This window comes from Bos taurus, chromosome 14, assembly GCF_002263795.3.
Source record: "Bos taurus isolate L1 Dominette 01449 registration number 42190680 breed Hereford chromosome 14, ARS-UCD2.0, whole genome shotgun sequence".
Lineage (NCBI taxonomy): Eukaryota > Metazoa > Chordata > Mammalia > Artiodactyla > Bovidae > Bos > Bos taurus.
The window spans coordinates 66346638-66373385 of record NC_037341.1 but is presented as its reverse complement, the minus strand read 5'-3'; the positions used below and the strand labels follow the sequence as shown (position 1 = coordinate 66373385).

The 26748-nt window shown below is 45.7% G+C and overlaps 1 protein-coding gene and 1 non-coding gene across 3 annotated transcripts in view; one reads left to right on the top strand and one right to left on the bottom strand.

Annotated features, from left to right (window-relative positions):
• Window positions 1-2614: 2614 nt before the first annotated feature.
• On the bottom strand, window positions 2615-2718 carry LOC112449651 (U6 spliceosomal RNA). The gene has a single exon (XR_003038249.1). It is a non-coding gene; the product is annotated as a U6 spliceosomal RNA (small nuclear RNA).
• A 10921-nt stretch (window positions 2719-13639) lies between these two features.
• The window catches only part of MATN2 (matrilin 2), a 172928-nt gene continuing 159819 nt past the window's right edge, over window positions 13640-26748 (top strand). The window contains exon 1 of one of the 2 annotated variants that reach the window (XM_005215629.3): window positions 13640-13848. The gene's annotated coding sequence lies outside the window, so the exon portion shown is untranslated. 2 annotated transcript variants of the gene reach the window in all.

The following is a 26748-nucleotide window of genomic DNA, read 5'->3' as shown; positions in this document are numbered from 1 at the left end:
CACGATACAACAAGTTTTTGCTTACTAAGTAAAATTTATTATCATGGGATCTTCTTCAGCTGAGCAAATAGAACATATATATTCCTTGGTGTTGGGCAAGTTGTCCAGGGTATATTGTTGCAGTAGAGAGAGTTTGGAGAGGAACTGTGTGACGGTGGGTAGATGGGCGTAATTAGCCAGCAGTGGGGGCCTCATTTCTCTTAGAAGAGCCTGGCAGTGAATGTACCATCAGATTGTCTGCTAGTCATGGTTCAGTTCTCTGGCATATCGAGTCCTGCTGTGAAGAAAGAAAACCAACAACAGGTGCCAGATTCCTGGGACCCTAAGTTTGGGGCCTCCAATCTAGACCTAAAGAGCTGATGAGGCTCCCATCTGTGGTCTCCACCTGAAAAACCCCTGGCTCTGGAAAGACTGGGAACACTGGGTCTGCTCTCTGCGTGACCCACCAGCAGAAAGGACGGTGTGCTTTGTGTGTGTGGGGGCCTTTGTGAGATGTCGCGTTTCCCCCAGTATTCATTTTAGCTAAACAAATGTGTCTTTATTTAACTATTTTACTTTCGCAAGATAATTTCTTTAGTTCTTTTAAACATTGGTTCAGTTGCTAAGTCGTGTCCAACTCTTTGCAACCTCATGGACTGCAGCATGCCAGGCTTCCCTGTCCTTCACTATCTCCTGGAGCTTGCTCAAACTCACGTCCATTGAGTCAGGGATGCCAACCAACCATCTCGTCCTCTATCATCCCCGTCCCCTTTTGCCTTTAATCTTTCCCAGCATCAAGGTCTTTTCCAATGAATCAGGTCTTCAGGTCATGTGGCCAAAGTATTGGAGCTTCAGCTTCAGCATCCAGTCCTTCCAGTGAATATTCAGGGTTGATTTCCTTTAAAACTGACTGGTTTGATTTCCTTGCTGTCCAAGCGACTCTCAAGAGTCTTCTCCAGCACCACTGTTAAAAAACATAAGTTCTTCAGCGCTCAACCTTTATGGTTCAACTCTAACATCCATACATGACCACTGGAAAAACCATAGCTTTGACTATATGGACCTTTGTCAGCAAAGTGACGTCTCTGCTTTTTAATACAACGCTGTCTAGGTTTTTCATAGCTTTTCTTCCAGGAAGCAAGCATCTTTTGTTGCTGCAGTCATGTTATGTCTTTTAAATTAAATCTTTCTTTCCTGCAGATTAGTGTTAGTCTCTCAGTCATGTCCGACTCTTTGCGACCCTGTGGACTACGGCCCACCAGGCTCCTTTGTCCTTGGGATTCTCCACGCAAGAGTAGATTGCCATTCCCTGCTCTAGAGGATCTTCCCAACCCAGGGATCGAACCTGGGTCTTCTGCATATTCCTGCATATGGTCCCCTGCAATAAATAATAATGGCAGCGCCAACCCTGCTTTTATCAACACTCCCAGTCTTCTCTTAATGACATCACGACATCAAATATTTACTGTGCCTGAGATGAAGCATTGTTTCCTCTTCCCCCAAATCTGCTCATATTGACCCCTGTATCTGCTAGTGGTCTCCCCATCATTCCTGTCACCCCCAACTTGAGATCACAGGGCCTCTTTGCCTGTCCCTTTCTCCCTAATCAGCCCCCAGACCTGTGGCTTCTACCTCATCTGGCAGAATGACATTGACTACTCCCTGAACCTTTCTATGTGCCAGCCATGCTGCTAAGCACTTTACAGTTACTGTTTATCCTCATCTTACAGATGGAGAAACAGACTTTTAAAGGAAAATAACTGATCCCAAGTTTCCACAGTACGTGGCAGAGTCAGGATTTTGTTGCCAGTTGAGTCCAGTTGAGTCCATCTAAGCATCTATTTCATATCTTTGAGACATCAAGAATCTCAATTCTGTACTAACCCTCTCGGTTCTTACTAACAAGGTTGATTGCTACTAACTGGAATGAAGACATTACAAGAAGGAAGGCAAGTCATGTAAAGCCATATAAAGTTTGTAAACTTGGGGTGGATTTTTTTACTTGAGGTTTGTATTACACAAAGCTGTCAATTTTCTATTTAACCAGGCTTAAGCATGTTCTGTGAGTATCAGCTTTTAATTCTTATCATAAGGAAAGTGTTCAGATAGGAAGAAAGATCAACTGAGGTGGGCCTTTGGGAGCAGTTAATTGTTTTAAGTGAGCGATTTCCTTTTGAGAACATTAGACACACTTTAAAATGCACTAGTTTATCTTTTTTTTAACTTCTTCTTTGGCTGCGTCTTCGTTGCTGTGCATGGGCTTTCTCTAGTTGCAGTGAGTTGGCCTCACATTGTCGTGGCCCCTCTTGTTGCAGAGTACAGGTTCTAGGAGCACAGTCTTCAGTAGCTGTGTCTGGCTTAGTTGCTTCTCGGCATGTGGAGTCTACCTGGACCAGGGATCTAACCCATGTCCCCTGCATTGGCAGATGAATTCTTTTTTTTTTTTATTGAAGGATAATTGCTTTACAGAATTTTGTTGTTTTCTATCAAACCTCAACATGAATCAGTCATCGGTATACATATACCCCCTCCCTTTTGAACCTCCCTTCCACCTCCCTCCCCATCCCGCCCCTCTAGGTTGATACAGAGCCCATTTGAGTTTCCTGAGCCAGCAAATTCCCATTGGTGATCTATTAAAAATATGGAACGCATCATGAATTTGCATGTCATCCTTGCACAGGGGCCATGCTAATCTCTGTATCGTTCCAATTTTAGTCTATGTGCTGCCCAAGCGAGCACTGGCAGGTGAATTCTCAACCACTGGACCACCGGGGAAGTTCCTGGACTGATTTATCTTTCAAGACGACTGTGTGCAATAACGTTCCAAGCATAAGTGAGTAGATTAGTGATGTAATGTGTTTACAGTATCTTGGAGGAATAACTGGGGCCTTGAGACCCAACTCTCTTTCCTTCCCTGCCTGCCCCAGAAAACCTCTCTCACAGGGTCTGTTTCCACATTTGCCAAACAGAGGGAGAATATAGCCCTCTCCCACGAAACTCTAGGTTTTCCTCCGCCCTGTGAGGTTAATACACTAAATCATCTGTGTCCCTGAGAACCAGCTTCCTTGAACATCTTAGGAGTGAATCCAGGCCTGACTCTGACATCAGTAAACTTGTGCATTTAAAAATAAAATTACATAAGGGAGTTTCCTGGTGGTCCAGTGGTCAGGATTTAGCACTTTCACTGCAGTGGCCCAGCTCAAGGAAGATCCCACAAGGCGGAAAGAAAATTGTATAAGTAATATATTGCAAGAAAAAATAGAAAATAAAACCAATAATTTATCCTTTGGGTCTCATCTTGAATGTCACTGCCTTCTAGAAGCCTTCAGTGACCCTCTAGTCTGGGAGGGATTCGTTTTCTGTTCTGCCATAGCATAACATGGGCATCCCTGATAGCTCAGTTGGTAAAGAAATCGTGTGCAATGCAGGAGACCCCGGTTCAATTCCTGGGCTGGGAAGACCCACTGGAGAAGGGTGAGCTACCCACTCCAGTATTCTTGGGCTTCCCTGGTGACTCAGCTGGTAAAGAATTGCCTGCAATGTTGGAGACCTGGGTTCGATCCCTGGGTTGGGAAGATCCCCTGGAGAAGGGAAAGGCTACCCACTCCAGTATTCTGGCCTGGAGAATTCCATGGACTGTATAGTCCATGGGGTCGCAAAGAGTCAGACACGACTGAGGGACTTTCACTTTCATACATAACATACCATAGCATCCCAGTCAAGGCACACCTTACATTCTGGTTCCTGTCACCTTTCTCATCTGTCCTCTCCCAGTAGATTAGAAACTGTGTCTATGTTCCTTAGTGTTCTGTCCCCAGCGCCTGGCATTTGTTTGGCAGATAGAAGAAGCTCAAACATAGTCACTAGAATAAGAATAGAATAAGCATAGGAGAGCAAGTAAAACCATCTGTAACCCCACCCATGGTGATTGTGACAAATTCTTAACAATTCAGGGGGACTCAAGCTCCACCTGGAAAATCCCATGGATGGAGGAGCCTGGTGGGCTGCAGTCCATGGGGTCACTAAGAGTCGGACACGACTGAGCAACTTCACTTTGACTTTTCACTTTCATGCATTGGAGAAGGAAATGGCAACCCACTCCAGGGTTCTTGTCTGGAGAGTCCCAGGGACCGGGGAGCCTGGTGGGCTGCCGTCTATGGGGTCGCACAGGGTCGGACATGACTGAAGCGACTTAGCAGCAGCAGCAGCAAGCTCCACAGAGACTACTTTTTTCCAGAAAAGACCCCTGGGGGAATAAAAAGACCTCATTCCTGTAGACAGTAGGAGGGAACAAAGAGAGGTCTCTCCACAGACCCTACCAGTGTGTTTACTGTGGGTTGGGAGTGGGGTGGCATCTCAACCTCTAGAAGTCGTAGAGGTGATGGGCAAAACCCAGCAACACAGAAATAGAAGGACTGATCTCTCAAGAAAGATTAAAGGACAGCTGAGATGAGGGGATAGATGACGCCCTGCTGCAGTTCACATTCAAAGGGGAAATGGCATTCTTAGCTCTATGCTTGTGATCGAGTTCTTTTGTGTAAATTTAATGCAGGAGGGCTCTGAATGAAACATTAAATCACTAGATGTGTGGCTCCCTTGAACTTGCTCCTTTCTCTTTCCTAGTAGATTAGTGTATTGTTGGAACAATGAATAACCAAGTCTGAGACCCTCTGGAACTCTGAGGACTTGGGGACATGAGGGAAAATTCCAAACAGCCAACTTGCAACTCAAGTCCAGCTGATACGTTCTACTTCCTGGGCACTTCAGATTTAAATAAAACCCCTGAAGGCCTGTGAGTGATAGAGCATGTTTGTCTTTCGGCCTTTACAAGAGTAGTCTCAAGATCCCATCAGGAAAGCCTTGTGCGTTTCCCTGTGGCGGGGACCACAAACACTAGCCCAGAAGTCCCCGCCAGCTGGCAAGCCCTGCGGTGGAAAACAGTAATCAGAGAAGGAGTCCAGACTCCAGCACCGGTGTGTGAGAACACAGGAATAGGAGCTGAGGAACGGGGCAAGAGGCCCTTCCTGCCCATGTGCGACAGACCTGCTTCCAGGAGGGAGAGCTTTCCGAGAGGGGTGTGCAAACATGGAAGAGGAGCAGTCTGTTTCAAAAAGAGATGAAAACGTGTTTATGTGAGGACCCAGAATTAAAACCTACCATCTCCCCATAAACCCACACTTTATTAAGATGCAGTTCACATGCCATAGAATTGCACGACTTAATGATTTCTTAATATTATCCAGTCATGCAACCATTGCTACAATCAACTTTAGAACATTCCCATTACCCTTCAGAGAAACTTCTCATGTATAAAGAATCACTCCCCTTTCTTCCCCCAAACTTCTCACCTCAAGGCAACCACTAATTTACTTTCTGTTTTGATGGATTTTCCCTGTTCTGGACATGGAATCATACAGCGTGCAGTTTTGGGTGATCTAGCTCTCACTTAGCTATGCTGTTTTCTAGATGTATCCATCGTGGTAGCACATATCAGCATCTCAGTCCTGTTTATTGCCAAATAATGTTCCATTTTAGTTATCCATTCATCAGTTGGTGCACATGAAGGCTGTTCTCACTTTTTGGCTATTATGAATAATGCTGCTAGGAACATGTGTGTACAAGATTCTGTATAGACATATGCTTTCTCTCTCCTACATACCTAGGAGTAGAATTGCTGGATCTTACAGTAACTATATGCTTAATTTTTGGAGAAGCTGCCAAATTGTTTCCCACAGTGCTTGCTCCATTTCATGTTTTTACCAGCAGTGTTACTAGGGTACCAGTTCGTCCACATCCTTGCCAACACTTGTTTTTGCTCATCTTTTTTTTTTTATAACAGTCATCCTCATGGGTGTGAAGTGATGTCTTGTAGTTTGGTTTTTCACTTTTGTTTTTTGACTGCACTGCGTGGCATTTGAGATCTTAGTTCCCAGGCCAGGAGTTGAACCTGTGCCCCCTGCAGTAGAAGCACAGAGTCTTCACCACTGGATCATTAGGGAAATCCTTTGTGTTTCTTTCTTTTAATTAGAGTATAATTGCTTTGCAGTGTTGTGTTAGTTTCTGCTGTACAGCAAGGTGAATCGTGTACACGTGTATACATGTATCCCCTCCCTCAGCGCCCCTCCCACCCCCTAGGTCATCACAGAGCACTGACTTGAGCTCCCTGTGCTGTGTAGAGGCTTTCCACTAGCTGTTTTACACATGGTAGGGTATATATGTCAGTCCTAATCTCCCAATTTGTCCTCCCCTCCTGCATCCATATGTTTGTTCTCTGTGTCCATGTCCTGCATCCATATGTTTGTTCTCTGTGTCCATGCCTCTATTCCTGTACGGCAGGAATAGGTTCATCTGCATCATCTGAACCTGCATCATCATCACCATCTGAACCTTGTATAGGTTCATCTGCATCATTTTTTTAGATTTCACATGTATGCATTAATATACAATATTTGCTTTTCTGACTTAATTCATTCTGTGTGACAGACTCTAGGTCCATCTACATCACTACAAATGACCCAATTTCATCCCTTTTTATGGCTAAGTAATATTTGCATGTGAGTTTGAGTGAACTCCGGGAGTTGGTGATGGACAGGGAGGCCTGGCGTGCTGCAATTCATGGGGTCGAAAAGAGTCGGACACGACTGAGCGACTGAACTGAACTGAACTGAATATTCCATTATATATATGCACCATGCCTTTTTTATCCATTCATCTGTTGATAGACCTTTAGGTTGTTTCCATGTCCTGGCTATGGTAAATAGTGCTTCAATGAACATTGGGGTGCATGTGTATTTTTGGATTATGCTTTTTTTCAGGGTATATGCCCAGCAGCAGGATTGCTGGGTTGTATGGTAGTTCTATTTTTAGTTTTTTAAGGAATCTCCACACTGTTCTCCATAGTGGCTGTATCCATTTACATTCCCACCTACAGTGGAAGAGTGTTCTTTTTTCTCCACACCCTCTCAGCATTTATTGGTTGTGGATTTTTTGATGATGGCCATTCTGACTGATGAAAACAAATCTAGGGGTTTCTCTGGCAACCCAGTGGTTCCCTGGCGCCTCAGCTGGTACAGAATCCACCTGCAATGCTGGAGACCTGGGTTCGATCCCTGCGATCCCCTGGAGAAGGGAATGGCTACCTGCTCCAGTATTCTGGCCTGGAGAGAACTCCATGGACTATTCTATGGGGTCACAAAGAGTTGGACATGACTAAGTGAATTTCGCTTTCGCTTTCGTTTTCATTCTGACCAGTGTGAGGTGACACTTCATTGTAGTTTTGGTTTGGATTTCTCTAGTAATTAATGATGTTGAGCATCTTTTCATGTGCTTTTTGGCCATCCGTATGTCATCTTTGGAGAAATGTCTATTTAGATCTTTCACCCATTCTTTGATTGGGTCATTGGTTTTCTTTTGATGTCTCTTGTGGTTTTGATTTGCATTTCTGTGATGGCAAATATTGTTAAGCATCTTTTCACTTGCTTATTGGTTATCTGAATATCTTCTTTGTAGAAATGTTTATTCAGAAACCTTGTCTATTTATTCACGTAAGTTGTTGAATTTAATTTAGAGTCCTTTACTATTCTATATACAAGTCTCTTATCAGTCTATGATTAACAAAAAATTTTCCTTCATTCTTTTCAAAAAATTTCCCCCAGTCTTTTCTTGACAGTGTCCATTGAGGTACAAAATTTTTAATTCTGATCAACACCAATTTAACTATTTTCCTTTTGTCATTGTGCTTTCAAAGTCATATCCAAGAAAGCATTGCCTAATACAAGGTCATGAGGATTTACTTCAGTGTTTTCTTCTGAGAGGTTAATAGCTTTAGCTATTATGTCTTTGATCCATTTTGAATCAATTTTTGTATGTGGTATGAGGTCAGGGTCCAAGTTAATTCTTATCCGTGTGTCTATCCAGTTGTTCCAGCACCAGTTGAAATTCTTTCCCCCATTAAATGGTCTTGGCACCTTTGTTGAAAATCAATGACCTGTGAATGTGAAGGCTTATTTTTAAACTCTCAATTCTAGTTCAGTTGATTTTATGTCTGTTTTATGCAAGTACTGCGTTCCTTTGATTACTGCAGCTTTGTAGTGAGTTTTGAAATTAGGGATCGTGGACGCTCCTGCTTTGTTCTCTTTCAAGATTATTTTGGCGACTCTGGGTCCCTTGAATTTCCATATGAACTTTGGCATCAGCTCATTAATTTCTGTAAAGAAAGCCAGCTGGGATTTTTGATAAGGATTGTGTTGATTCTGTAGGTCAGTTAAGGGAATATTCCATCTAAACAATACCAGAGTTTTCAATCTATGAATATGGGATGTCTTCCCACTTGTTTAATATCCTTTCAATTTCTTTCAACAATATTTTGTAATTTTCAGAGTATAGGTTTTGTACTTCTTTTGTTAAATCCTTTTCTAAGTGACTTATTCTTTTTGATGCTATTTTCAATGGAATTGTTTTAATTTCATTTTCAGATTGCATAGAAATATAATTGGTTTTTGTCTATTGATCTTGTATCCTGCAGCCTTGCTGAACTACTTCCTTAGCTCTAATACTTTTTTAGTAGATTCTTTAGGATTTCTACCTACCAGATTGGGCTTCCCTGGTGGCTTATTGGTAAAGAATCCACCCACCAATGCAGGAGACACGGGTTCAGTTCCTGGGTCGGGAAGAGCCCCTGGAGAGGAAATGGCAACCCACTCCAGTATTCTTGCCTAGAGAATTCCATGGACAGAAGAGCCTGGTGGGCTACAGTGCATGAAGTCACAAAAGAGTCGGACACAACTGAGCGACTAAACCACTACCACCTACCAGATCATGTCTTCTGCAAATATAGTCTTACTTTTTTCTTTCCAAGCTGGGTACCTTTTATTGCATTCTCTTGCCTTGGCTAGAACATCTAGTCTAGTGCTGAACAGAAGTGGTGAGACAGCATGTCTTTGTCTTGTTCCTATCCCAGAGGAAAAGTTTTCAGTATGTTAGTTGTGGATTTTTTGCAGATGTTCTTTACTAGATCGAAGAAGTCTCCATATACTTCTAGTTTGTTGGGTGTTTCTATCATGAAGGAGTGTTGAATTCTATCAAACACTTTCCCAGCATCTACTGAGATCGTGTGGTTTTGGTCTTTTATTCTGTTGATGTGGTGTGGTACACTGACTGATTTTCAGAAATTTGTCTAACGTATTCTCTGCTCCGTGGTAGTCTGGAGTTAGTGGTGAAGCAGTGTTGGTCTGTGCCCTCTCATTAGGCCTGGCCAGAATGCCGAGCTGTCTTAGAACTTTTGCTTTAACTAAAAGAAAATTTCAGTTCCTTTGCACTTTGGTTATTGCATCTTCTTTTCAACATCTTTTTGTTCACAGATAGTGTTCATGTAGCCAGTAATGTTCTGGCACTTTCTGTACTTGGGAATTGCTTTGTCAATTCTTGCTTTAAATGAGACAAGACATTTCCATTGCTTCTTTTCAGAGTGTGCTCTACCAACAAAATATTGTTCACTTTATTGCATTACATCTTATTTTTCTCCATCATATGATTTATTGTGGCTCTCAGGAGTTCACTGCCTTATTCCTTATTCTTTCCACTGGACCATCTGTAGTGTTTCCCCTTCTGTTGGACGCCGGTAATAACTGTGTCCCAGTTATTTTCTCCAGAAAGACAGAAAGTAGAAAAGTTCTGACTTCTGATATTTTTGTTATTCTTGAGTTTATTGAGTTCTGCCAGCATGCTGGAGGATTTTATAGGACAGATACACATCCTCATTGCCCAAGTCTCCTGCAGTCTGATTTAACACCAGGCAACCAATGCAGACAGAGACTCAGCAATGGCAAAAGGTGAGAAGGCAGTTAGCTGAGTGTCACAGACACGAGGCTATTGGCTTCTAATAGCAGACTGCTTTGTGCCAATTCCTGGGCTTCAGGAGGAAAGAGGCAGCAATCTGTGTTGCCGAGAGATGGTTCCACGCACAGCAGGTCCATCCTCCACTTCAAAAGTGGAAACTAGTCTCCAGGGAGACGGGCAACATTTCAGCCTTGTCAGTATCCAAGAACACAAGTCAGATTTCCACTCAATCTTGCCCAAGTTTTAAGGCTCCCCAGTCCAGAGATAGTCCATCTTCCTATCTCATTTTTGATAAGCAGCCTTATCAGCCCAATTTCACAAAAGACTACTCTAAACTTCAGGTTAAAGCCATAGCAGCCCAGTCTCTTCCACAGCATGGCCTAGGGAAGATGGTAAACAAGCTAAAGAGGGCCTGGTCCCTGCCTTCTGGAGCCCCTGGTCCAAGTTCAAGGTCACAGCAACTCATTGGAGTCCACTTTCCAAGGTGGGATATGTTTATTTAGAAATCATTTCACTTGGGGTGATGGTGCCATTAGCCAGCCTGTCCTCAAGGGGACCCTCTGACATGGAACCTGCTGTCCACGTTGAGGGGCATCTGGAAGGAAGGCACCCCCCCGCTCCACCACCCCCCGCCAGGTGTGAGAGTGGCTCACCCAACGCTGGAGTGGAAACCCAGCCACTGCGTCTGCAGTGCTCCGCTCTCTCCCTTCTCTCCTACTCTGACCAGTCGGCAGGTGGCCCAAAGGAGGGAAGGCTCCTCTCCAGGTGAGACGTCCTGCCCTTCTACTTGAGTGGGATGGGGACGACCTCCACCAGTTTACACAGGACTCACACATCAGGCCCCTTCGTGGATCACAGCTTTGTCATGGCAAAGGGGCTTGCATAACTCAGTGAAGCTATGAGCCATGCCATGCAGGACCACTCAAGACGGATGTGTCATAGTGGAGGGTTCTGACAAAACGTCGTCCATTGGAGGAGGGATTGGCAAAGCACTCCAGCATTCTTGCCTGGAAGATTGCATGGACAGAGGAGCCTGGCATGCTACAGTCCATGCGGTCGTGAAGAGTTCGACATGACTGAGCACACACACCCATCAACAGTCTCCTAGAGAAACACAGGGCAAGTGAGGTGACATCGCAGTTCTAGGTTCCTCTTCGTGTTCTGCAGAGCTTGCCTGGTATGGCTCTATCTTGTCAACAAAAGCGATGTTTCTATTATCAATAAGGAAAAAAAAATCAGTACAAGATTTATTTTAGGCTGCGAGTTCTGTGAGCCAACCTGTCTGCTCTTTGTTTTGCTTATGTGCTGGTCCTCTTCTGTTTGGTAGTCTTATTTTAATCTGCCCTCTAGGAAGGATTCTAATGCAACGTAAAACAAAAAGTTCTACTGTTTACAAGGAACAAATGAAACGGGCAAAGTTTGTATTTGAGGCTCTTCATGAACGTGAGGTCTGGGTCAAACGACTGCCCTCCCACCCCCATCCTTACTCTACAATAGACCCCCCTGCCAGAGACAGAGAAGTGAGTTGAACCCAGTATAGCTATCAAGGGGTAAGTCGTTTCAACAATTACAGATTCTAACTAACTCAAGAGACCAGAGATCCTACACACCCCCGTTCCTGTCTGCTTGTGTGAGTGCCCAGGTAAGACCTGGAATCATAGCCCCATACTTTTTATGAATAAGGCTCTCTGCACTAAGCCAGTAGTAGAGCCTCTGGGAGAAAAGGCAAGTTTGGACTTTGCCTAGCAGCCTTTATTATTGTCAAATTGCATTCACCCCCAAAGGTAACTGAGAAACGAACACCATTGTTTTATTCTGACGATATTTCAGGATACTGAACTCACTTTTGCTTCTCCTTTTTTTTTTTTTTTTCTGGCAGACCTGAAGATCATTTCACAAGGTAGAACAGCTCACTGACCTATTTGACTTGGCCCTACGCATACTTTGTACAGAGACTTCTGGGGAATTCTTATAGAACTCCCTGGGGCAAAACATCCATCTTAGTTGGCATATACCAGAATCACTGAAGTCTTTTACTAAATTACAATTCGTTAACATTTGGAAGGATTTCGGAATTGCTATTGTTTCCCTGGTAAGTTACTGGATCATACTGGTGTCTTGGAATAAGGCAACGCATTTAAACTGTAAGTTTCCATAAACTGTAACTCAACTTCCCCAGCTCCTAAGGGATTTTCACTGGCTCAGACTCAGGAAGAATTTTCATTTGTGGGATCCAAGACTTCAGAGACCAAACATTTCCTGAAGGCTTTCCTCTGCTTTCCGACCTCCACCTACCTCCTCCCAAAGACATACAAAGAAACTATTTCTGATCAGTGCAGGCAAGAGTGCCCAGTGTGCCTAAGGTACAGGGTAAGGGAACAGAAATCCAGTGTTCTTTCTTGGCTTCATGACACCACTGAGCTGCCTCGATGGCTTGAGTATGTTGACCCCTTGCCTTATGGCTAGAATTTTAATTACCCATCTGGAGCTTTCCTGAAGAATTGCTTTTGTACCTGTTTTTTAATTCATATTCCAGAAACCAAATCATCAAATAAGAGTGATGGCTCGGTGTCAGGCAGCTAAGAGTACTTAAATGATCAGACTCTAGCACCAGACGTTTTGAAACTTGTTAATACTACTACCTCTCCCCCATAGCTTGTTAAAACCTGAACTGAGTGGCTGGGTTAATGGTTTGGGGTTATAATTTTGGTGTGATTATTAGAAGATGCCCTGGCCTGTTGGCTTCCCTGGTGGCTCAGACAGTAAAGACTGCCTGCAAGTCGGGAGACCCAGGTTCGATCCCTGGGTTGGGAAGATCCCCTGGAGAAGGAAATGGCAACCCACTCCAGTATGCTTGCCTGGAGAATTCCATGGACAGAGGAGCCTGACAGGCTCCAGTCCACGGGGTCGAAAAGAGTCGGGACAACTAACACACTAGCTTGTTGTATAGACCCCCACTCACCCCAGCTGGCCAGAAGCAGGGAGAGCTGGCCAGAAGCAGGGAGAGCTGGCAGACTGGCGGTGCCAGACCCTTTCCCTGCCACTGACCAGCCCTGTCTCCTGCATCCCTCCAAAATCCCCCGGGGGACCTCGAAGGTCCTGTTCCCCTCACTTTACCAAACTGCAAACATCTTTGCCTATAATTTCAAAAGTCTGGCCTAGATCAGACCTTCTCTGCTCCTTCAGGGTGGGAACCTGTTTCCCTTCCCTCCTGGCATCCTGACTCCCCCCCCACCCCAACCCGGGGGCCTGGTCCCTGCCAGTGGACGCTCTTTTAATAGGAACTGGCAGCGGTGCTCTGGGCACTGCCAAGACAGCTCCTGGCACTTGTCACCAATTACCCCAATTCTCGCCACTTTCTACTTCATCGTCGTCGACGAACGACCGATCATGCCCCTCGGTTCAGGACACGGGACCCTATCACGTCTGCCTTCCTCCAGGAGATGCTCTCCATCGCACCGCCCCAGCCCCCACGCCCCCCCCCCGCCCCCCGCCCCCCCCCCCCCCCCAGCCAAGCCCCCAAAGCTCCTAGTTGTTCCCGAGCCCGCGGCTCCAGACCCCGGGAGTCAGATCCTCCCCTGGGCTCGCGCAGAGCGAGGTGGCAGCAGGCAGGACGCGCGGCCAGGGCGCCCGGTTCCCGGGGCTGCCTTCGGAGTGGGGCGGTCCTCGCGCCGCTCCCTCTCCGCGCCCGCCCCGTCCCCAAAGAGGACACCCCTCCTCCCGCCGGCCCTCTTCCCACCCTCGGCGGCGCCGCCTCCCCCGCCCGCCCGCGCTGGCCCCGAGCCGTCCCGGCAGCCAGCGAGCGAAGGGAGCGCTCTGGGATGGGACTTGGAGGAAGCGGCCAAGGAGGAGACAGCGGCAGCGCCTCGGGCTTCTTCCCCGGCTCCCACGAGCGGTCTCCCCGAGGAGAGCCGTGGCTCTCGGAGCGGCGACAAGGCCAGCGAGGAAGACCCGGGCGGCTGCGCCCCTGTCTCGCTTCCTAGGCGCCGGCGGCGGCGGCGGCGGCAGCGGCGGCTGCAGCGGCGGCTGCAGGTGAGCGGGGCGCGCTCTCCCCGGGGCCCCTGCCTCGCCCCGCGGCCCCGAGGCGCGGACGACCGACCGACCCCTACCGACCGACAGACGGACAGATAGGCAGGGCTTAGGCACCCACGCACGCGGGCGCTGCCCCCAGGCTGGCGCCCCGGCCTCCGCCGCTCGGCGCCCCCAGACCACCACCTCTAGCCCCAGGCTCGTGGCTCCCGACCCCTCCGGGCAGGCAGAGCCCGAGAGCGACGGCGGCACTGCGGGACCCCAGGCTGGGGGCAGTCGGGCCGCCGCGGCCGGGCGAGCTCCGCGCGCGCTCCCCGCGCCGCCGGGCGCACAGCGCGGTAGCCACCCCGTGGGGTCCCGTGGGGGCGCTGTGCCTCGCCGCCGGGACGCCCGGACCCGGGCTCCGCCGAACCCCGGAAAAGGCAGACTTAAGGAGCGCGGATCTGCGGCGATTCCCGTTCGGCTGGCGAGCGGATCGATTCCGACTCCCCACCTCGGCGGGCTTGGTCTTTTCATGCCTGTGTCATCAGCATTTTGTTCTTGGTTTTCTATGGAGCTAAAGCTCCAGCTTCCTTACGTGGTGGAGAAAGGAAAGAAAGGTGAGGGCATTTGTGGTCATTGCTAGAAACCCCCAGGATAGTATGGAGAGAGGAGAGAAAAAATGAGGGAACACCCCCACCCCTCTCGTTAAGGTCTCCGGGACTGGACTCACAGGAAGATAACCCCTCGGGAATACACTCCTGGCCCTGAGCAAACCCGAAATGACCGAGTTCCACATAGTCATAAATCAGGGAGCTGGGCCGTGTCTGCACCAAGTGCATTTAATTGGCTTCCAGCAGCGGGGCAGCCAAGAGACCAGCAAAAGGCTGCAGGGGGGTGGGCGTGGGGGGGCATGGTCAAGACCAGAGACTCTGGGTTGGCCTGCTGAGGTTCAGACCCTGGCTGTGAGCGGAGCTTACAGGTTGGTAACCTTGGAGTTACCCAACTACTCTGTGCCTCACTTTCTTCATCTGTCTAATGGGATGATCATACCTACAGGGCAGTGAGGATTAAATTCAAGTGCTTACAACCGTTCCAGGCATCTTAAGACTAGTTCCATGACCTGACTCTCCAGAAGAGCAAGGAATTTTTTTCTAGGAACACAGTCACCTCCTCTCCAACTGAGGAAGCTAGGCTCTGAGTGGATACCTGAGGCTGGCAGATGATCCGCATGTATTTAACTGCAATTTTGTACTCAGGAGCACGCCTGCACAGTTCTCCCTGCCTGCTTCCAACTGGACAGCCTCAGAAAATCATATTGCTGTTCCAAGATGGGTTTATGGTCTGGAAAGTTTCCTTTCAAACCCGGAAGCTCAATCCCTTGGAATTCCCTGTTGAGACTGCAGATAGATATCTGTGGTTCTTCACCTCTGTTTCCCCATCTGCCCCTGCCTTTTTTTTTTTTTTGCTGCCAATAGAATTCAGGCAGGCCGCTCTTCTCTAAGAATCCAGGGTCCCTGGCTCTAGAATCCAGTGCCCCTGGAGGCACTGAGGCTGGAGCTCACTGACCAGAGGTGCAGAGCCCACCTCGGAGATCCCCTCAGATGGCTGCCATGCTCTGAGCTCCACCGTCACCACATATCTCTGTTCAACAAGAGGTAGTTGAAATGAGGCTGAAGACTTAAAGAAGAGGGAACCAAACATTGCTTCTTCTTCTTTTTAAAATTTATTTATTTGGGGCTGTGCTGGGTCTTTGTTGCTGTAAGGGCTTTTTTCTAGTTGGGGAGAGCAGGGCCTACTCTAGCTGTGGTGCACGAACTTCTCACTGTTGGCTTCTCTTGTTGTGGAGCGTGGACTCTAGGCATTCAGGCTTCAGTAGCTGCAGCTCCCTGGCTCTGGGGCTCAGGCTCAGTAGTTGTGGCCCATGGGCTTCCTTGCTCCATGACATGTGGGATCTTCCCAGATCAGGGATCGAACCCGTGCCTGTGCTGCCTGCATCGGCAGGCAGATTCATTACCACTGAGCCACCAGGGAAACCCCAAAGATTGCTTCTTGAAAGATAGAGAAGGAAGAAGAGGATCATTGAAGGTTCTAGAAAGAAATCCCCCATTTTTCCTAGAATCAGCTCTGGTGGGGGCCTAAGAGAAGGCAAGGAGTGAGGAGGGGCGGGAATGAAGGAGGGGCAGAGACAGGTGGTGAGGGAGCACCAGGAGGGTCAACGCTGGCCTGCAGGGGCTCTGGGCGTGAGGCTGGGTGGGCAGTGAGGGGGACACGCTGGGGCTCAGGGCTGAGCCGCTGTTTGAGAGCAGCCGAGGGCACAGGAGTCTCTGATGCTTTCGCTGGGACGGGACTAGCGGCCTCTGGTTTTTAGGTTTTTAGCATGTGCATTTGAGAGAGTCCTTTCCTAGGACTCCCTGTTTTTAGGGAAACTCTGGAGGACTCCTCTGTTTGTAACACGTGGGAATAAGTCAGGAGGGTCAGAAAAAGAGGGTGCGGAAGTGCCAATGAGAGAGTGGAGGCTATCTTCGCTGTTGCTAGTAAACAGGGCCAGGGAGGCCCTTCCAAAGGACCGGTTGCCACTTGGAGCTCCAGCCATGAGGTCATCTTTGAACCTGCCATGTGGCTCGGCAGACAGCCACTGCTGCCTTACCCGGCAGGACCCTGAAGGGGACTCGGAGAGAGAGAAGGGCAGGTCTGCGCTCCATCCCAGAGGTCTTGGTTGTTGGCGGTAATGATGCAGACAGTGATGAGAGGTTGTGGGGTGTGACCTTGATCTTGGCGCCTGAGAGACTGAGGTTCCAGTCTCAGACCTGCCACTCATTACTTGCAGGGATTGTGAAGAGTTACTGAGACTTCCTGCCTCAGTTTCCTCATCTGTAAATGGGAACAGGACTGTTGGGAGAATTAAATTAGTTAATGCAGATAAAAATGCTTAGTGTAATACCTAGCTCAGAGTCAGTGCTCAATATTAATTACCTATGATTATTGTTATCTGAGCCTCAGTTATGTCATCCATCAAATGGGATGATGCCATCTGTGTCATAGTGTTGTCATAACAGTTAAATGAGTTAATTAACTGTGAATTAATCTGCCAGTGGGTAGTATGTGATAATGCTCAGAGTGAACTGATTGAAAATAAGATTTATACCAAACTATCTGCATGGAAAAGCAGTGGTTGAGTAGGTGAACTAGCTAACATTTTTCAAAGGTTCGTTTAAGAGTCTTTTCAGAGAAAACTTTACCACTGGGGGCTGTGGCTCACTCCCCACTGGAATACCCCACTGCTATTTTAGGTTACTGTACCAGTTTCTTATTGCTGCTGTAACATATTACTACAAACTTAGTGCTTAAAGCAGCACAGATTTATTGTCCTTCAGTTCTGCAGGTCAGAAGTCTGAAATGGGTCTCACTGGGCTAACATCAAGGTGTCGGCAAGGCTGTGTTCCCTCTGGAGGCTCCGGGGGAAATCTGTTCTCTTGCCTTTTCTGGCTTCTGAAAGCTGCCTGTGTTTCTTGGCTCCTGGACTTTTGTTCCATCTTCGAAGCATAGCAGCTTCCAGTTCTCCCCTTCCTTCCCCCTTCTCCCCCCCTCCTCTCCATCCCCACTTCTCTCTCTTATAAAGACCCTTGTGCTTACTTGGGGCCGACTTGGATAATCCAGGCTACTTTCTCCATCTCGATATCCTTAGTTTAATCACATCTACAAAATCCCTTTTGCCACAAAAGGCAAAAACATATTCACAGATTCTGGGATGATTAGGTCATAGACATCTTTGGGGGCATTATTCTAATAAACAGTTACTATTAGAGAAAATGATGTCGATCAAAGGATTTTATCTCATTTCTGTTTAGGGCTCATCCCGGCACCTTCCCAGTTAGGTGAGTTTGTTTTCACTTGTCTAAAAGATGAGACGCTCAGGACCACCGGGGTCAAGGCTAAGGGTCAAATCTTTTGCGAGCCCTGGGTTTCTTCAAACGCAATTCTCAAGTTACTACTTTCAGTTTCTGCCTTTCTGTGACAAACCTTAACACCGGCCCCTCAGAATGGTCTCCTTTTCTCCATCAACAGTGTCTTCTGATTTTTCTAATCCCTCTCCTTCTCCATTTCAGTGAAACAGAAAGAATGCCCCCATTCCCCAAGATCTCCTCTGAGAATATCACCACCTTTCTGAGATTCCCTAGACAATGTCTGTATTAGTTTTCCATTGATGCTGTAGTAACTTTCCACAGACTCAGAGACATAAAACAAGTTTATGCAACCTATATGTCCACTGACAGGTGAATGGATAAAGAAGATGTAGTATATCTAGCTGAATTACTCAGCTATAAAAAAGAATGAAATAATGCCAATTTCAGCATCATGGATGGACCTAGGGATTATCATACTAAGTGAAGTCAGACAGAGGACAAATATCATATGACATCACTTATATGTGGAATCTCAAAACATGATATGAATGATACAAAACAGAAATAGGTTCAGAGACAGGAAATAAACTTATGGTTACCAAAGGGGATAGTGGGTGAGTGGGAGAGGTAAATTAGGAATAACGCACACACTACTAAATATAAGCTAGGTGAATGCCAAGGATCTACTGTATAGCACAGGGATCAATACTCAATATTTCATAAGAACATATAATGGAAAAATCTGAAAGAGAATATGTATACATATGTATGTATGTGTGTGTAAATATACATGTATGTATAACTGAATCACTGCTATGCACTTGAAACTAACACAACATGGTAAACTAACTATATTTCAATTTTAAAAAGTCTCATCCTCTGTTTCTGGAAGTCACGAGTCTGAAATAGTTCTTACTGGGTGTTATCGTTCCTTCGGGAGGCTTTAGGGAAGAATGCATTTCCTTGCTTTTTCCAGCTTCTAGACTCCCTCCTCTTTGCTTGGCTTACTGCCTCTTGCCATCTGCAAAGCCAGCAGTGTCAGGCTGAGTACTCCTCATGCTGCTTCCCTCTTAGGTTTTTGAGGACCTTGACGACTGCATTGCGCTCACCTGGATAATTCAGGATACTTGCCCTGGTTTTTTTTTTTTTTTTTTTTCTTCTATTTTAAAAATTGAGATATAGTTGATATACAGTAGCTCCCCATTTTTAAAGTCAGCTGATTAGGAACCGTAATTCCCCTTTGCTGTGTAATGTAACATATCCACAAATTCTGGGGATTAGGACATGGACATCTTTGGAGGGACATTATTTTGCACATCCCAGGGCTTAAGAAGGAGTTCCAGGTCAGGACCACCAGTACAGCTTTATTCTTATTAACATCCCTCCCAGTGTGTGCACAGTAGCCCATTCAAGAGAGAACACCCATTAAACTTCCTCCAAAATCTCTGCTGCAGCTCACATCTCTCCCTGGATGTCCATGGAGTGATCTGGGAGCAAGGGGGGCAGGAGTAGTACTGCACACATTTGTCAAGTAAACTTAGAATCAAAAGCACATAGAAAACGATGCCAAAAAACCATAAGGGAGCAGTTCAGTGGATCTTTTGAAAATGAACACTCTCATGTGACCACTTCTCAGATCGGTACCCCAGAAGCCCCCCCTTGTACCCCCGATTAATTATCACCTCCTCCAAAGGTAACTGCTATTCTAACTTAGCATTACCTGTTTTTTAAGTAAACATTTTACTGAAGCACGCATATAAGAAAGTGCACTAATCAGGGACATAGCTGGATTATTTTTCATTAATTGAGTAATCATTAATTTCATTAATGAGTCAGCACTGAGTAATCTGCAGAACATTTGTAGCACTCCACAATTGGCCCTCAGCTCCTCTCCTGTAAGGACACTTCTCAGAAGTTGTACACACAACGTTGACTTCTATCCCCCCGACCCATGTAGGGAAGAAGGGAAGGCTGAGCATTTGGTCTTAATTCCCACACATGTCAAGTGAATAAGGGAGATTCTGTTACTAAAGAAGGAGGGGAAATATTGGAGGACAACTAGCAATGTCTGGCAAGACCTTTGTAGTCTCTCCAGTGAGAGTAAGGGCCAGGTCTAAGGCTGTGACCTTGGTATGGATGGAAAGGGGAGAAGGCATGAGAGACATCACATGGTAGAATGTGGTGCTTGCTTGTCTGGAAGGGAGAAAAGATATGGTAAGAATGCCCTGTATACCAAAATATGAGGTGAGGATATTTTCCCCCAGAAAATGCTTCCTTGGAAAAGAGGAATTTGCTCTATATTTGAGTCCTTGCAGAGCTCTCAAAGTAGGGGGAGCTCTGTCAAATACATTGAACATATTTGGGATGGAACGTTGGCTTGAACTGTCCTCAATCAATGTACTAATTTTGGATAATGCACGTAGAAGTCAACTGACCAAAACAGTAAAAGAAAAATCAATTCAAATTTAGTCATTATTCTTCTGGACACAATTTCACAATTATAAGTGTTGGATGACACTGGATACAATACCTTAAGAGCAACGCAATGAATAGGTTGCAGAGACGGTGAATTTATGTTTCCAGGACATGAAAAAACCCAACTGTCCTCATGTTACGTAAGTGGGGACTGGTGGCCTGAGATAAACTTTCCAGTGACAACATCACATATGGATTCAGAAAGTACTGTATCTCACACAACTTAAACAGAAGTGAGGGTGGCAGAAGACTCGAAAAACATCTTTAGTTTGATGAAATACTGATGTTGGAAAGGCAAGCATTTGAAAACTGTTTTATGAAGTGAGGAAAAAACACTGTTTTATGAAAAACACTTTTTCTATGAAACATTTTTAATGAATACAGCATTATTGCTAAACGAATCTGTATTTTGCAATTTGAAATGTTTTGAATATGCATGTATGATGAAATGGATACTTTAATTATTACAACTAGATATTTGATATTTCATCGATACCATTTAACAATTATGTGCTCAACACGGACAAGAAATCTGGGGGAGAGTTTCCTCCCATCACAAGGCAGAGCCTTTGGGGTCACCCCCATCCTGGCAAACATCGTACATAGATGAAGACCTGCTTGGCCTTGTCAAAGGCCAATTTGATTCAACTAGGGCCAATTTGATTCAACATTTATTGATCTTTTGCTGATCAGTAAATGTGTTTATTCAGCATTTACCTATTTTCTAAAAGTTCATTTACAAAATTCAGCACCGGGGATACAGAGATGACAAGGTGTGGTTTCATGGAACTGCTCAGAGTCTAGTCAGGGAGGCAGATACGGAAGCAAGACAAAGAAACCCAGGGCCAGAGCGGACAGCCAACTCACTGCTAAGAGGGTGTAGGAACATCAATCCTCACTGGGAAAATCAGAGAACATTCTGGAGAGTGGCTGAACATCTGAGCTGAAACTTGAGGAATGAATGCGGTTTTGTTGCGTTTTTTTTTTTTTTAGCTGCACCGCATAACTTGTGGGATCTTAGTTCCCCTACCAGGGACCGAACCCAGGACCCTGGCAGGGGAAAGCATGGAGCCCTAAACACTGGGCTGCCAGGGAGGTCCTCCAAGGCAGTTCTGATGAATGTAGACTGGGCCAAGGGACCAGCCTGAGTGAAGGCACCCAGCTAGCACAAGAATCTGAGTTCCTCTGGCAGCGGTCAAGGGGCTGGGGTGCGTGTGGGGTTGGAGGGTGGCCGGTGGGCCTTAAGCGTGGACGATGGTAAGCAGGCCGCAGTTGGAAGCTGAGCAGGGAAGGGGCAGGACCCCAGGCGGTAAGAGCAGTTCCAAAGCTTCTGGAGGAGTCTGGGTGAGAAATCGAGAACCTCGAGCATTGCTGCAGTGGCAGGACCTGCTGGGAGGTCTGGAGCGGGGAGCTGGCAGACGCGAGAAAGCGTCCACCCGTGGATGTGACAGAGGCTCGAGGAAGACACTGGAGCTGAGGCCAAGTCTCCTGTCACCCTTGACCGTGGAGTTACCCTTCCATGAAAGGACTCGAGTCTGTGCCTGGAAAGGCCGGGCTGGCAAGCAGGCCTAGACCATGGGGTGAAAATCACAGTCAACATCAGGTCAACATCTCAGCGTCGGGTACTGAGAGCGTCCTGAGCACCATGACCTTGAGTCCTTCCCAGCAGAAGCTGGGCTCCACTTGCTGGCCTTGCGGGAGCTGGGGGTTCTGGTCTAAGGTGGGGGCTGGCAGGAAGGCCTTTGGGGCCGTCCTGTGTGACAGATTTCTGGTGGACACAGCAGTTAGTGTGGACCCGAGGTGTGCCAGTGGAGCAGTGGCTTGCGAGGGACAAAACTATTGTATCTGATGTCTAAGAACTTTCGGCACAGAGAAGGGGACTCAAAATCTCTTTTTTTAGCAAGTAGGCTGGCTGCCTGAGAGATGGCGGGGGTAGAATCTGGGCTTTGTCACTTAACTAGCTCTGAGGCGCTGGGGGAACATCTTTCCATCTGTAGCTCTTGGTGTCCCACCCAAGGAATTGGGAACTAGTCCACCTCACAGAACGGTTGTGGGACCAGATGAGATAATATTACACAAAGTGGCCTGCTCACTGCCTGGCCCGCAGTAGGCGCTTGGAAAATACTAGAGCCTTAGCCCCTTTCTCATCCAGGGGCAGGGTTTACGGCCTGGGAGGGTGTCAGGCCCAGGCTTCCTCAGGAGAGCAGCGTCATCCCGGCCTGTGATCTGGTTTAGGCTGGGAAACATGGCTTCCAGGTCACGCCTCTCATTTTATAGCTGACTAGTTAAAGCCCAGAAAGTTAAATCACCTAACTGAGGTCACAAGGCGTGTTGAGACAGAGCCAGGCCTCTCCTCTCAAGGCCCCTGGCATGTAGTGTTGGCTCCCGTGAGATCCTAGGCGCATGTCAATTGACTTGGAACAGTGATGCTTAGAAGAAGTTATAGCTAAGACCGTCAGAACAATCTCCTCTCTCTCTCCTCCACCCTCTTGGTAAAGCTAAATGAAAAGACTCATTGTCTCATGGAGAGGAGAAAAATTGCTAGAACAAAAGTCAAAACTGTTGTATTTTTTTTTTTTTAATATTCTTTCCATGCCCCCAAATGCTTCATGGAATCTGTTCTGATTGAATTAACCTCTATTTCTCAGTACAACAATTCTTCTCATATGCCCATCTATGAAAAGAACTGTTTCTCAAACATCATTCCATTTTCTGGTGAGAACTGGCTCTGGCTTCTGTTCTTCAAATGCTAGCAGTTATAAATGCCACACTGAGACACAACGATTAATGTGGGCTACATGTCCTGACTTATTTTTTCTTGTTTCACTGCCATTGAATTGTTTAAAAAGGTCTATCTTGTCAGATATTAATACTGCCATACTGGTTTTATGTTGACTTGTATACAGTATCCTTTCCCCTATTTCTTTAGATTTTTTTTTTTTTAAATAGCTGTTTTGAAGTTGAACTTAAACAATAAAATTCTCCACTTTGGGATCCTCCCTGGTGGTCCAGTGGTTAAGAATCTGCCTTGCCATGCAGGGGACACAGGTTCGATCCCTGGTCAGGGAACTAAGATCCCGTATGCCATGGGACAACTAACACCTGATGAAGCCAGAAATAAATACTTTTTTAAAAGAAAGAAAAAATCTTCAGTTTTAAGTGTATAATTTGATGGGCTCTGACAAATGTATAGAGCCATGTAGCGTCTACCACAATCATGGTGAATACTTACGTCAGCCCCCAAATTTCCCTCCTGCTTCTGTGTCGTTGTTCAGTCACTCAGTTGTGTCCGACTCTTTGCAATCCCATGGACTGCAGCACACCAGGCCTCCCTGTCTATCACCAACTCCCGGAGTTTCCTCAAACTCATGTCCATTGAGTCAGTGATGCCATCCAGCCATCTTGTCCTCTGTCGTCTCCTTCTCCTCCTGCCTTCAGTCTTTCCAAGAATCAGGGTCTTTTCCAACGAGTCAGCTCTTCACATCAAGTGGCCAAAGTATTAGAGCTTCAGCTTCAGCATCAGTTCTTCTAATGAATATTCAGGACTGATCTCCTTTAGGATGGACTGGTTGGATCTCTTTGAAGTCCAAGGGACTGTCAAGAGTCTTCTCCAAAAAAAAAAAAAAAAAAAAGAGTCTTCTCCAACACCACAGCTCAAAAGCATCAATGCTTCAGCACTCAGCCTTCTTTAAGGTCCAACTCTCACATTCATACATGACTACTGGAAGAACCATACCTTTGACTAGACAGACCTTGTTGGCAAGGTAATGTCTCTGCTTTTTAATATGCTGTCTAGGTTTGTCATAGCTTTTCTTCCAAGGAGCAAGCATCTTTTAATTTCATGGCTTCAGTCACTATCTGCAGTGATTTTGGAGCCCAAGAAAATAAAGTCTCTCACTGTTTCCATTGTTTCCCATCTATTTGCCATGAAGTGATGGGACCAGACGCTATGATCTTAATTTTTAAATGTTGTTTTAAGCCAGCTTTTTCGTTCTCCTCTTTCACCTTCATCAAGAAGCTCTTTAGTTCCTCTTCTCTTTCTGTCATAAGGGTGGTGTCATCTGCATATTTGAGGTTATTGATATTTCTCCTGGCACTCTTGATTCCAGTTTGTGCTTCATCCAGTCCTGCATTTCGCATGATGTACTCTTCATATCAGTTAAATAAGCAGGGTGACAATATACAGCCTTGATGTACTCCTTTCCCAATTTTGAACCAGTCCATTTTTCCATGTCTGGTTCTAACTGTTGCTACTTGACCTGCAAAATTTCTCAAGAGGCAGGTCAGGTGGTCTGGTATTCCCATCTCTTTAAGAATTTTCCACGGTTTGCTGTGATCCACAGTCTCAAAGCCTTTAGTGTAGTCAATGAAGCAGAAGTAGATGTAGCTGACCCTCTTTTCCCATCCAATCCCGAGATCAAATCAGAACCACTGATCTCCTTTCTGTCGTGCAGTGTCGCCCTTTGTTGGATGTCACGTAAATGGAATTGTTCACTATGTGTTCTTTTTGTGTCTGGCTACTTTCACTCAGCCTAATTCGTTTGAGATTCACCCAGTGTATCATTCCATTAATTGGTATTAGTCCGTCTTATGGATGTACCACAATTTATTTATCTGTTCATTCATATATGGACGTTTGTGTTCCCAGTTTTCAGCTTTCACAAAGAAAGCGTCTATGAGCATCCGAATATGTCTGTGTGTAGATGTGTTTTTATGTCTTTTGGGTAAATATGTAGCTTTCTGGTTGGCCCAGTTTGCCCAGGACTGAGTTTTCTGGGATGAAAGGCTTTCGGTGCTAAAACACAGGCAATTCAGGCAAACCAGGCCAGTTGGTCACCTCGTGTTGTCTCCTTTGGGAAATGTACCTTGAACTGTATGAGCAACTGCTATACTGTTTCTCTAAATGACTGTATCAATTTGCATCCTTACCAGCAACATATTAGAATTCCAGTTTTTTGCATTTTTGTCAATGCTTGGTTATATCAGTCTTTTAAGTTTTAGATATTCTGGTGAATTTGTCATGGAATGTCACTGTGATTTTTAGTTTTTTTGATGTTTATTTATTTTGGCTGCATGGAATGTTAGTTTTAGCTGGAGGGATCTTCGGTCTTCATTGTGGCACTCAGGATCTTTCATTGTGGAACTGGAGATCTGGTTTCCTGAGTGGAGACTGAACCCAGGCCCCCTGCACTGAGGGTGCAGAGTCTTAGCCACTGGATCACCAAGGAAGTCCCTGTCATTGTGATTATTACTTTGCATTTTTCTGATGACTGAGAATGTTGAACATTTTCTCATATGTTTATTTGTTATCTGAATGTCTTCTTTGGTGATGTGAGTGTTCAAATATTTTGCACGTTTTCAAGTGGGTCGTTTGTCTTTGTGTTGTTATAGGAATGTATGTGCAGAATATAAATGATATATAGACATACAGACATATAGGGATATATGTCTTGGAAATCTTTTCTATCAGACTGTGACTTGCTGTACCATTGCATTTTGAAAAAGGAATTTTTAAAATTTATTTTACGAAGCATAGTTGATTTACAACGGTGTGCTAATTTCTGCTGTACACAGTGACTCAGTTATACACGCATTCTTTTTCATATTTTTTCCATCACAGTTTATCACGGGACATTGACCGTAGTTCCCCATGCTGTACAGTGGGGCCTTGTTGCTTACCCGGTCTATACACAGAAGTTTGCATCTGCTGATCCTAAACTCGTCCACTCCTCTCCCTGTTGGCAACCACAAGTGTGTTCTCTCTTCTGTGGGTCTGTTTGTTTCGTAGATACGTTCCCTGTGTCATATCTTAAATTCCACATGTGAGTGGTATCATATGGTATTTGTCTTTCTCTTTCTGACTTCACCGTAGTATGATGACCTCTAGGTCCATCCGGGTTGCTGTAAGTGGCATTATTTCACTCTGTAGAAAGAAATTTTAAATACTTTAAGATACTAACTTGTATTTTTAAATTATGGATTTGTGTGTGTGTCATTGTTTTATTACAGTGTCGCAAGTCAGCATCAAAGTTAATATAAGGTCCATTAAATGGCTCAATATGACAAAATTAACAGTGTGCACTTCATATTAATTGGTTTGATTGCATAATGATAATAAAAAGTAGCTGTCACTTTTGGGACACTTACTATATTTTTTAAATTTATTTCCTTTTAATTGGAGGATAATTGCCTTGCAATATTGTGTTGCAAGGCAACACAATATATTATTCTGCCATGTATCAACATGAATCTGCCATAGGTCCCTGTCCTCTTGAACCTCCCTCCCACCTGCCACCACATTCTATGTGCTTTATATATTTGAGCTTATTTAATTCATACAACAACCAGATGTCTTTATTATCCCCAGTTTAAAGATGAGGAAACTGCAGCAGAGGGAGGTAAAGTAACTTGCTCAGGGTTAGACAACTAGAAATGTTTAGCTCTGTTTATTCTTTTTTTTTAAATGTTATTTATTATGGCGGCACCGGGTCTTCATTGCTGCTCGTGGGGTTTCTCTAGCTGGGGCGTGCTCTCTCCAGTT